General features: G+C 40.4%; 1 long non-coding RNA gene across 2 annotated transcripts; it reads right to left on the bottom strand.

Moving 5' to 3' along the window:
- Positions 1 to 7,508: 7,508 nt before the first annotated feature.
- On the bottom strand, positions 7,509 to 8,411 carry LOC145432234 (uncharacterized). Of its 2 annotated transcripts, XR_013912513.1 has the most exons (3): positions 8,281 to 8,411; positions 8,084 to 8,195; positions 7,509 to 8,003 (listed from the first exon to the last, which is right to left on the bottom strand). It is a non-coding gene; the product is annotated as an uncharacterized LOC145432234 (long non-coding RNA). The 2 variants fall into 2 exon arrangements; XR_013912512.1 differs by lacking the exon at positions 8,281 to 8,411 and having other exon boundaries at positions 8,084 to 8,223.
- Between the last annotated feature and the right edge of the window lie 5,090 nt (positions 8,412 to 13,501).

The raw sequence follows: 13,501 nt of genomic DNA, 5'->3' as shown, positions 1-13,501 counted from the left end.
TAAAGCATCTGAACAAAAGGGACATTTTTTGTACGAATATTCATATTTAATTGAATATATGTATATACAATAAACTTTAACAAAAGGTTAATTTATAAAAAAGTATAAGGACATTAAAATCCCCTTTGAACGCACGAGGGCAACATATCAGATGCTGAAACTTGTTTTATTATTTTTTAATATATGCAAAATATAAATTTTAAATTTGCTTACTTCACGGATGATGTCCTACAACTTGATGATCATATGGACAATAGATTCCTCCATTTAACACAGATGTACTTTTTGCTGCTTCTTCATGCTCGAAGTCGAAATCACAATGGATGGATGTTTGATTTGGCACAGATTTTATATAATATGTTCTGTCTGACACAACCCTCCAATTTATCCTGCCTGGGACCCACAATAAGAGTAAACTCGCTTGTGATTCCCTAGAGGTGGGTTTGATATTTAATATAATATTATAAATAAATCTCCATAAGATGTAGCTTTGCTAAAACTGACATGCCCGTGACAATAACTGCACCAGCGTTTTTGGACTCTATTAGCTGTGATTGTGTGTTACAGATATACTGTATATTAGAAGTTGGGTGTGGTTAATGAGGCAATCACTTTTTCACACAGGGCCATGTAGGTTTGGATGTTTTCCCTTGATAATAAACGCCTTCATTTAGAAACTGGATTTTCTGAAAAGTAAACAGGCTATACAGAAATACAGTTTCTATATAGGACGGTAGGACCTGAAAGATGGTGAACTATGCCTGAGCAGAGCGAAACTCTGGTGGAGGCCCTGACGAGCAAGTTGAATTGAACTTGTGTTATATTTGTGTAATATTTACATTTGTTTGATAAACTAAAACATGTAAGTGTGACAAACACAAAAAATAGGAAATCAGGAAGGGACACTTTTTCACACCACTGTGCATGGACAATGATCTGTGCTGAGCTTTACAATAATAACCTTTGCTCATGTTTCAGGGATGCTTTAAGAGATCGATATTCAATGCCCTGAGATGACATTGAATTTTAATGATACAGCACCAACTAACAACAACTAAATTTTAATCAACTACATTTCAGAGGAAAATAGTGGGGGTGGGGGTCTATTTATAACTAGTTATGTTCGAGTTAACAGTTTGCATGTTTTATCTACCTTTGCACTTTATATTATGTTAAATTATGTTTACTCTTTTTCAGGACCAACAGTGTTTTCAGGATATCAGATAATTAACTTCATTTCTATTTAGGCAGGCCAAAAAGGGGTGTACCATGGATTTCTTGGCATTATACATAGACAGTTTCTGAGGGCACTTCCTTCCTTAATCCAAAGCTTTCACGCTGACTGTTCCTTCATTTCCCATGGTGCAGAACAGAACACCAGGCCTTTTGCCCTGTAACCTTGAAATATCTCATCGGTGCATTTGTACAGAAGGTTCCAGTGCTTCCTGGATCTAGGAACACGTACAACTCAACTTTTTTTTGCTCCCTAAACAACAGACCTTCAACTGCATGATTACAAGTAAAGTGGAATGGAAATCTCAGTGTCAATGAAACTGAGGTTGCTTAAAGTGATGAAGACAGTCATGAACCCAGTCTAGAAAGTTCATCATAGGCTATTTGTGAAAAGTGTGTGATACAACAAGCTTTGAGAAGAAACATACACACACTCACATCTTCAAAGGCCGTTTCTTATTGATTATATTGGTTAAACTTACACCTGATTATACCCTGATCTGCATTAAGCAATTAAGTATAATTAACTATCATTAATAATGGATTGGATTTATATAGCGCTTTTCAAGGCACCCAAAGCACTTTACAATACCACTATTCATTCACTCTCACATTCACACACTGGTGGAGGCAGCTACAGTTGTAGCCACAGCTGCCCTGGGGCAGACTGGCAGAAGCGAGGCTGCCATATTAAAATCACATATGAATTATGGTTCTGTGTTCAACAGTTAATACCTCTTTCTTTTAATCAGTATCATGTCTAATGTTGAGTTGGCAACGCCTTTTTCATCTTTCACATTCCTGCAGCCACACACAGACACTAATCTGTCAAAGGTCAAAGCTGGATCATGTCTCTGGATACAAAATCTGGACATTAAAATTATTTTCTCAAACTGCATTTCTCATTCAACATACTGATCAAACTTAGATTTTAATTATATTTTTAAGACTAAAGATGATTAACTATAAGAAAATATAGATAAGATCTGTTATAGTGCTCTGCATCATTTTAAATATAGAAGGCTAGATGTCTTTACCCTCTCTCATATGTCCAAGAACTGGGACAAGGGGACTCTCAATCCCACCTTGAACTCTATAACAAAAGGGCATGCTTTATAACTAACATTACTCTTGCACTCAGTAACCAGCTGCTTTGCCCTTTTTCCTTTCATCAGACCATGCAGAGGTGCAGCCACAATCCCCCTTCCCCACAGCATTAACTGTATTGTAGAATTTTGATATTTTATGTCCCAGAGCTTCAAGACCATCCACTACACCCTGCAGGGCAAAGAGGAGAGAGACTCAGACAAAAGCAGCAGTATTTCTTATTTTATCATATAAATACACTGAATGCAAGAATACATATTAATCTTCCAAATGGCAAAGGGATGCTCGCAGGATGAATTAGGGTGCAGACACTTAAGACCATGATTATTGCTATGAGGACAGAGAAGGGCACTAGTCTGCATCAATTTATTTTAATGACACTTTATGGAGCATACTGAGGCCATTCCAGTTGTAAACCAACTCCCACCAAACAATCCAATCACCAGCATCCTTGACTGGGTCTTCTGCACAGCTGGGGCCATAATGGAGGGAGACCGCTCCCCTGAGAAATACAATAAAACCCTTGAATGACTGGACCAAGCTAAAATTGAGACTTGTCACTATTAGGAAAAAAAAAAAAGAACAAAATGAAACTCTGTGAAACATTCACACAACTCAGTGATTCAGCATTATAACACCTGAATTTGTTTCATAATGTCCTTGTATACCATGTATACCAGTGTTTCTCAGACCTTCCCTACATTTCTTCTTCCACGGTGTTGTTTCTGGAACAAGTGTTCTAATTCACCACCTGTGGGTCTTTTGTAGCCCGTCCCAGGGCATTCATGGTTCCACATCATAATGGATTTTGTCTACCTGCCTACCTCCATTAGCAGGTAATACACCATACTCACTATGGCTGACTATTTTTTCCAAAGCTCTTCCTGAGCTCCCTTCAGCCCCACATGGACCACACGTTCCAACTTCATGGGATACCTGCTGACATTTCACCTCTCACATTTGAAGGGTGTTCTACGTGATCATTGCAGCCAAGATTAGTCTGTCCTGTGGTTTTCACCAGTAGACTAATGGTCACACTGAGAGAACTAGCCAAGAGCAGGAAGCAGTCCTATGGTGCATGGTCCAATTCAACCAATCAACTTGGAGCTCACACTTGGCCTGGGCTGATTAGGCTCACAATTCTATAATCTCCTCTACTACTGGACTATCTCTGTTCAAGGCCTCTCTAGGATATCACCCACCACTGCTTCCAGGTCCAAAGAAATATGCTGTCTGTTTTTAGTTTTTTTTTTTTTTTGGGGGGGGGGGGGGGGGGGGGGGGTTGTCCAGGATAAACATAAACATGACATACAGGATCGCCAAGGCAACCTTCCTCAGAACAGCAGAACAGAACTGATCATCATTTGACCCCTGGCCCCCAACTATGTCAGAAAGTTTGGTTGTCTTCCAAATATACTCAATTAAGAACATAATCTAAGAAACTGGATCCCCGCTCTACTGGTCTATTTGAAACAGAGTCTCTCATGAACCCTGTCAGATGCGCTGCCAGCTAAAAGACATCCCTTCCACATCTCCCAGCTGAAACTGGTTCAGTCCAATCCTCTGTCTACTAAAGCTGTAAAAGAGATAAAGACAGATACCTTCCCCTACTTCAGGTGACTGTATCTAAATTTGATACATATATGTTAGTCTTAAAAGAATGAGGAGGATACACCATGATACACTAAGACTCACTGAACTCAGAAAGCAGAACGTTCTGACAGACAGACTAAAGCTTTTCAGAAAAATAGATAATAACATTCTTCTTTGAAAAAGGGAGCTTCACTTTTTAAATATTTTATACCATCTATATTTGGTGTTTTGTGGTATTTCTAGTATTGCTACATTCACTCTGATCAAGGATTTATTTCTTTAATCTACTGGCAAATTTAAAAGATTGATCATAACGATGATAAAATAATTCTTTTTCATCAATTGTGTTAGGCTCTTCACTTTCTTTTAAACAACTTTATTTTTAAAAATTCTATTCTCAAGGCCTTTACACATCACACATGAAAAATTCATAACAATATTTTGTGCATTCAAAATATTTTTCGGACTGAGCTATTTTTCAACTTTTGTAATTGTTCACATGTTCACACCGACCGCATAATTTCTCTGACATCATTTATTTTTTGAACCAAGCTTGATTTTCTTCATCTAAATAAACTGATCCGACCAGTCAGAACACTGCATTTGGCAACAGCTGAGCTCTTGACTCAAAACAGACACTGGTACTGAAAATACAACAATATGGAAAGAGTAAAATAAAACAGTTTTATCTCAGGCACACAGCTGGATGCTTCTCTGGCTAAGTCGCTTGTCTAATATTATTTGTCTGCCTCCTCAGATGTGCTGCTCCTTAAATCCTGAAACATGTGCAAAAGTGATTCATCCAGCATCCTGGATCACATCATAAAATTCTCCCTTCTGTTGCCTTCTTGTGAGAACTAGGTAAACTATTTATTCCTTTTCCTGTTTAAAAACATCAGGACGAGTTGATCATCACTTGATGTCATTTAAAATTTTTCCACAATGTTCTTTGAAAATACATTTTCTGCAAAAATGCAATCCCTTTAGTGTGTATATAGATTATATAAGTTTAGATCCAAAGAAATTGTAATTTTGTGACAGTGTGCTCTATGTGTCATGGCTTTCAGTCTTTAAAAAAATTGTAAAATTTTGGGAAGGATCATTTTTTCCAAGTAATAGACCTTTCATTGTATTCAACAATCAATAGCTGCATTAATGTGAACAGCTCAGCTCAAAACAAAATTATCTAACAAGCATCATTTTGTGATTTCAAAGAGTAGACGCACTGCAGTCCATGTCTAACAGGAACCTTTCATGATGTTGAATGGAGGGGTGGAGGGAAGTACATCTTGTACTCACCCAAAGGAACATCCCACACATCAGTCACTGTAACTTTATAGATGCCAAATCCTCAGGTGTGAGTGTTCTCTCTGAAATAGATCGAAACATAGTTCTGCAGAGCAACATATTTCATAATCTAGACTTTAAATTGATTCAGACAGTGGACAATGTAGGATCATGGCAGGGCTTTAAAGAGCCAACTGATGTGTTTATTTGTAATTAGATCATTGGCAGACATAGAAAACTGTCAGAAAAGAGAGCAGGATGAATCCCATCTGACAAGACATGTTATTACACGTGGTCCCAAAACACATGATAATATTATTATTATTATTGTTGTTGTTGTTGTTGTTGTTGTTGTTGTTGTTGTTGTTGTTGTGAGCACACATCAGCAGAATTAACTGAAATTACCTGAAATTTATGACAGCAGAATCGATTTGTGACAGCAGAAGGAATAATAAATCATTAATTAAGTGCAAAATAAACAAATAAAAATCAAGATTAAATATTACAAAATGCTACAAAATAAAGGAAATGTTATATTAAAGGAAATGTGATATTAGTAATAATAACAAAGTAATAATAACAAAATACTTCAGTATATTTGTGTCTCAGTATGTTCACGTTAAAGTCTGACGTGAATTTCTCTATGGCTCAAACACTACATAAGCAGTGAGGGTGTAATTAATTTTTGCACATGCCATCTATAACTACAGGTTAAAGCTCTGTCATGCAAGAAGGGGTCATAATTGGGTGCTGGGTGAGGCTGGGTGCTTTGACAAACTGGAAACATCTGGATCATCATGACATGAAAATGACAAAGAGCCTGTTTAGACTGTTTAGAGACTGCTGCTGTAATATGAAAATGCTTGCTTGAGTGCACACAAGCACTGCTGTGCTAATAACAACACAATAAGGAATCCGGGCCCTGTTTCAGGAAGCCGGTTTGGAAAACTCAGAGTGAAAAACGACACTCACGGTTGAGTAACCCCGAACTGTCCAACTCGGAATATTCCGTTTCAGAAAGGCTGATAACAATTAGTTCAGTCAACGCGGAGTTGCTTTAACCCCAAGTGAAGCGCGCGGACGAGGATACATAAAGCCCTGATAAGCGGAGCACAGATTAAGCGAGTCACCATGGAGACGGAGGGAAAGAAGGCGCGGTCAATGTATTTCACAGCGCTTGAGGCCGAAATTCTGATGGCAGCATATGCCGATAACATGCAAATTCCGCGGAAAAAAGTAACACAGCCACAGCTGCAAAAGCATGCATGGCAAAACATAGCCGACAGAGTCAATGCGTGAGTGTTAATTTAAACATTGATCAAGGGATTTCCACCCATTTAACACGTTATTTTATCATATGCTATTTTATTTGTTATTTTATACATTTTATTTTGTGATGTGATGTGAGCGCAGGTGCAACCCAACAGGCCCCAAACGTTCCTGGCAGCAAGCAAAAATGAAATATAAAAATATAGTCCAAACAGGTAAGGTGTAATTGTATTATGAGCCATAGTGCTTGGTCTGTTTGTCCCATGTAAATCAATTGCAGTTAGAGGCTACATTAATTTTCTTTCTGTAAGCACTTATTGAAATTATCTGAGCACATTACAAGTACATATTTGCTTACTCTGTATGCTCAAATGTGGCCCGTTATAGCCAACAGAAAAAAAGCGGAGGCCCGAAAAACAGGTGGGGGTCCTCCACCACCACCACTCACAGAGGCTGAGCAGTTGGCCCTCAGCCAAAACAGCGGGCGCCCTGTGGCCGAAGGCATCTCTGCGGGGACATCCTCTGAGTCAATAACCCCGCAAGACACAAGTGCCTACATAAGGGGTAAATTCAAAATAATACATGATGTGCATACATCCTTTCTTCACAGTCACCTTTGCAGTGCTACTCATTCATTTGATAAACTCTTTACCATAATGGATTATTTTGTAGTGAAGTTATTTTCCGACTGATCTTGCCTTCCCTCAGCCTTGGTTGTCTTTGAGAGCATAATGACAATGAAGTGTAAGGTGATTGGTATGTTTGTTAATTGCCATTTGGTCCCTTGTAAGTTATAAGTGACCTGTATAAACCTCATATTCTATCAGTTGATGGTGATGGTGTACTGCATCTGGTGCAGCCTCCTGTTGAGCCAGACCAACATGCAGTTGTGAGTACTCTTAATACTCCACAGATTATATGAGTTTACAGTAGAACAGCAATGTTGTCTATTTCTTTACTACAGGAAAATAATGAAGAAACATTGACAGCTGTTACAGAGGAGGAAGCAACAGAGACACTTTATGAGGTTTACATCTTTTAATACTTTGTGTACAGGAAACACAGGTGACCAATAAAGCCAGTTGAACAAAAAATCTGTTTATTCTTCTTTCAACATGTTGAGGTGATGGGTCAAAAGAAATGATTGTGACATATGGTGTCTCTGACTGCTCTTCCATCTTGTATGTCCGTGGGAGGGTCAGGATGTTCATGGTTTGGATCACTGCTGATGTTTGGTTCAGAAGGACAGTGTTCTCCTCTAATTGTGGCAATGTTGTGAAGAATCACACATGCCACAATAATGTCACATGCCCTTTCTGGGGTGACCCTGAGTCTTTGCAGGCACTGGAACCGGGCCTTAAGCATTCCGATAGTCATTTCAATTCTGGCTCTTGTCCTGCAATTAGCCAGATTATATCACTGCTGTGGGCCCGGTTCAGGGTCAGGGTAAGGGGTAAGCAAATAGGGTAAACATGGATACCCCCTATCACCAAGCAAGTAGCCAGTGAACTCTCCTAAGACAGAAGGGTACACTTCAGTTCAAATGTCCCTGAAGCAATTGGTCTTTATATATTTTAAAGTATTCTCAACTCACCATGTCCAAATTTTGTGCTCAGTGTACATTCACGGAATATTTGTGAGTCATGGACAGAGCCTGGCCACTTGGCTTCCACATTTGTGATAATGTTGGCAGCATCACATATGATCTTCACAGTGCAGAGAACACAAATTAGCATCCATTACTATAATGAAATAATTTGTTAGTTTGACATGCTACAGGGAACTATGTACCTGTACATTAATGCTGTGGAAAGACTTCCTGTTCACATAGTCTCCTTCATTTACTGAAGGAGCAATGATTGGAATGTGAGTACCATCTGTACAGCCAATCACGCCTGGGAACCCTGAAAATAAATGTGCAATTTAAGTAGTAGTCCAAGTATCACCACATCATACATTAAGTTTTGGTCATCCTGATACCTGCAATTTTGTGGCATCCCTCTTTGATAAATCTTGTGGGTCTGTGACCGGGGAACACCACAAACGAGTACAGGAGACGTTTCAGTGCAACTGTAACATTCCTGACTGCCCGACAGACGGTAGCCTTGGAAACGTGCTCAGCGTCACCAATATTATACAGAAAGCTCCCGTTTGCAAGAAACCGAAGTGCAATACAAATAATATGTACAGAACTGAGAGCATGTCCGCGATGTGTCACATGCGTAATATATGGCCTGAGGATGTTATCCAAATAACTTATAGATTGTGCTGAGAAACGGTAACGTTCGCACAGACAATCATCAGGAAATGATAAAATGTCCAAACGCGCTCTGATCACTCTCTCCCGGCGGAGAGCTCTGCGGAGAATTTGGGCTTCACGATCTACTGGCTCTTCAAGGAAGTGGCACGCCATGTCCGACACTTCCTACTGTCAGGTTTCCGACAAAGGGGCGGAGACAGTCAGGGTTAGTTGTAGTAAACCTGCTAGGGGGCAGGTTAGCTTCACGGAGTGTGTCGTCATAGTGACTCACTCAGGCTGCAGCTGAACTCGCTTTGTGAAACCGAAAACCCAGAGTTTTCGTTAACTCAGGGTATACTTACTCAGTTTTTCCACTAAACCGGCTTCCTGAAACAGGGCCCCGGTCGTTAATTGATGACATGACGAATCCTACTTCCGGGTCTAAAGTAGTCTGCGTTTAATATGGCTTTTGTGTTGTTAACATGTTTAATGTTATGTATTTCTTCTATTTAAGCTCAAAAAGCTCCTAAAACAGTCAGTGATCACTGTTGACCTCCCTCAGCTTTTATTACCGCTAATCATTTATTTAAGCTCAGTTTTTAAAACCTTAGGATGTAACTACAGCCCAGCCCATGCAACAGTATATGAATGACTAACCTCATATTGTGGATGGATTATCTCAGTTGTTCTCCTGGCTGAAGTTTGGTCCTTTTACAGCATCCTGCCATGCGATTACATTTGTTCCTGACCACCGAGTACACTCACGTTAACTTTTATCGAGTGGAAAAAAAGTTAGCTTGCTTATATTATGCTACACAGCTGTGTCACTAGCGGTCACGTAGCACATCATTATATAGCAGCTAGCCAAACTTCAGTAACCCTACAAACGTCACTGCTGTTTAGCTTTCTGTCTTCATTTATGTTGGAAGTGATAACAGAGCTGTACGTTTTAATTTGTTTCCAAAACCCAGCAGTCAGGACATGCTATATTGTATTTAGATAGAAGCTAGCGAGCTAACTTCTTGCTTCTAACTTCTAACTTCTAACTCCGTTAAATATCATAAATTCCGTTTTCATGGATGGCTGGATGTTAAACTCAATTGTTACACCTGGTAGAGCATTTTACCATAATCATTTTAGCTAAAATGGATGTGGTATGCTAACAGTGAATGCCGTCGGTGTTTACTGATAGCAAACTGTGGTACGGAGATGACTGTTTATAATATTTCTAGTGATACTCGAAAGGTCTCATCAAGTCCCGATTTAATTCGATTTATGCTGTTATCAGTGTTTGCAACGATAGCATGGCTGTGGTATTATATCAATGTATGCTCTCGGTGTTTGCTGATATCAAACTGTAGCATTAGGACCACTGTGAGTTAACCTTTGTAGTGATACGCACGCCTTTTTATTTAGACCTGGTTTAATTCTGGGATAGTTGAATATTTGTATATAATCCCTGTAGACCGTTTTAGATTATATGTAATATACATTATGTAATTATCCTTATAATTACAAAATGTTTTATGTAAGATTTATGTTTTGTAATTTAAATCTGACATCACAAAAGTATTTTGGAATTTGAATAATGTATTTTGTAACTGCAGTACACATAATACTAATTTTAAACAATTTTGTCCAGGTTCCTTGCCACTGGGGACCCCTTCAGGACCATCGCGTTCAGTTTTCAAGTTGGTGTGTCCAGGGTGAGCCAGATCATCCCCCAGGTAGCGACGGCCATCTGGGACTGTCTAGTGGACGATTTCATGGCTGTGCCTTCAACTGCAGACTGGCAGTCCATTGCAGAGGGATTCCAGGAGCGCTGGAACTTTCCTCTCTGCTGTGGAGCTCTGGATGGGAAGCACGTCCAGACGAAGGCACCCCCCCCAACTCAGGATCCATGTTCCACAACTACAAGGGAACTTTTTCCATTGTTCTCCTTGCGGTTGTGGATGCAAGGTATCGCTTCCGCGTTATTGATGTTGGGGGGTACGGGAGGACCAGCGACGGTGGTATTCTGGCCAACTCCACCTTTGGTGGCTCTTCGGGCTGGGACTCTCCATCTGCCTCCTGACCAGCCTCTACCCTGTGGAGAACACCGTGGAGCCCAGCCCCATGTCTTTGTGGCTGATGAAGCGTTCCCGCTGCGGCGTGAGCTCATGAGGCCTTTCCCTGGATGCCTCCTCCCTTTAGAGAAGAGGGTCTTTAACTATCGCCTTTCCAGGGCCAGGATGATAGTGGAGGGTGCCTTCGGTGTCCTCTCCTCACAGTGGAGGTTGTATCGGCGCGCCATGGAGCTCCGTCCTGAAATTGCGGAGAAGTGTGTGAAGGCAACTTGTGTTCTCCACAATTTTCTGCGCTGTGTGGACGAGAGAGGGGCACCTGCTGTGAGGGGTGTGGCACCTGCTGTGAGGGGTGTGGCACCTGCTGTGGTGGAGCCGTTGCAAGGCCTGGGTCGTATAGCAGCAAACAACTCCTCCAGAGAGGCTGTCCTAGTGAGGGAGAAGTTCATGGCCCACTTCTCGGCGGAGGGAGCTTTGTCTTGGCAACCAAATGAGCAGCCTGTTTGAAGTCCGAGTGACTTCCCCACAACGGCTCTTTTAAGAGCTACCCACAAACCTCTAAAGAGTGTTTCTGTCTTTTTAATTTTTTCTTAATAAATGGAGCTCTACTCCAAAATAAACTAACCTCTTTTTACTCTCTTAAGTAACTTGTCTTCACTATGTTCCTATATACAGTGTGATGCAAAAGTTTGGGCAACCTTATTAATAGTCATTATTTTCCTGCATGAATCGCTGTTACAGTAAAAAATGTCACTTGCATATATCATACAGGAGACACATACATTGATATATACTAAATATTTATTTCCTTTCTCTTTTTTGTGTTGCCAATTTATGCACCTGCTTGATTTAGTTTAAACAGTTATTGCACACTTTCTGTAAATCCAGTGAACTTCATTTCACTTCTCAAATATCACTGTGTCTGTCTCCTATATGATATATTTAACTGATAATTTTTATTGTGACAACCAATGATTTGTACAGGAAAATAATTACTTTTCACAAGGTTCACAACTTTTGCATCCCACTGTATTAGTATGTTTTGCCATTAGTATAATATGAAATAAATTCTACTTGTGTCAAGTCGTGTGCCAACATTTGCTGTATAGTAGAACAGAGACATTTGTCTTTATAAATGTTTATTGGAAAAAATGTATAAATTCACTAACAAAAACATTAAACATAAATATATAAAATTTAACTATTTACACAGAGAGAGGAATAAAAAGGACCCAGCTTGGAGTGGAAGAGCCTCAGGGAGAAGGAGAAAAATAAAACATTGTTTCTGCCCTGGAGAGCTGCTGCCTCATCAGAAAACTACTGATCATTAGTGTCCAATGTTTCCAAATTTAACACAGCTGTGCTGTTTTCAAAAGCTAATTTATAAATTTCAAATTTCACGGATTCTCGTGTCTGAGGCGGCATGCTCTCCAGAGCAGGAACAAGGCTCAGGAGGAAATGTTCTGTTAGAGACTGGCGTGACCTCTTTAGGGACTCCAGGATGGCCAGCTCCACCGCCGATGGACCGTCCTCGACCGCCTTCGAGCTGTCCTCCTCTGTGGGCCTGTAAAACACAGCACAAAACAACACAAAGTAATGAGAAGGCTGCTACTAGATTTTCATTTTCAAAATTGAAAAAAACAGGATATAAACAGATTGGTTGTAGATATTTAGTAAAGGTGATCACAAGGGAATTCAAGCAAGTAAAAAGCTATCAGTGTTTGATGTACATACCTGTGCGTGCAGCAGCAGGAGCTGAGGGACCAGGGACTGGGGAGCCAGCAGAAGCAACAGGGGATGACTCTGCTGCATGATTACTTGACTCTATCAAGACAATATTAAATATTAACAGGTTGAAGACAATAGTCATAGAGAATATTATTATATACTTATTATTATATACAGTGGTTTCTCATTTATTGCAGCACATGAACAGTAGGCGCAGTTCTCACAAGTTGATTCTCAAAGTGCAAACCTTTGGCGATTTTAAAACGTAAAAGTATTATGCCGTGCTTTTTCTCCGTCTGCAGCGCCACTTTTGTGCGCCTTTTTCGCTCGCGGTGCAGGTGTCTATTTCCGAATGAGGGGGGTCATAATCATGAGTGTTTTTGTGCTGTTTTTTCTATTGGACGTGATGGTTATCAAAACCAAACATGATAAGTTTGGCAAGCGCAGGAGACACGACACGGAGGAGATTTGTCAATTGGGCTGCAGAATGCAATGCGCATTGTTGAAAGCTGTACGGTGCAATAAAAAAAAATCAGCGAAAAGGCGAGGCAGTGACGGATGAACAGCGGGACCACTGTATACTGTTTATTAATAAACAAAATATATTCCTATATGACAACACGCATAAATTAACTGCCTACATTAATTCATTGTAAACATACCTTCTGACTGACACTCCCCTGCTGCCTCTTCGGGCTGTCCCTGGTCCTCAGGGGAGAAGTTCTCCACGGTCCGCACCATATTACTGCTAGTCTCCCGCGGGGTGAGGAAGGGGTCCAGAAACTCCATGACCGCGAAGAACTTCCATCTCCTCCCCGATCCTGCTGCAGACCCACTCCTCCTTCTCTGTCCTCTTCTCCTTATTATACGTCCCTGAGGCTCTTCTACTTTCTCCTGCAGATGTCCTCTGAATAAACGCATTATCTTGTTAGCGGAAAGGTATTTTGTACATCAGTAGGAAAATAGCGGGACAGTAGGCGGG

This window comes from Astatotilapia calliptera, chromosome 12 (genome assembly GCF_964374335.1).
Source record: "Astatotilapia calliptera chromosome 12, fAstCal68.1, whole genome shotgun sequence".
Taxonomy (NCBI): domain Eukaryota; kingdom Metazoa; phylum Chordata; class Actinopteri; order Cichliformes; family Cichlidae; genus Astatotilapia; species Astatotilapia calliptera.
The sequence above is the reverse complement of the archived record's forward strand: the minus strand, read 5'-3'. Positions and strand labels throughout refer to the sequence as shown.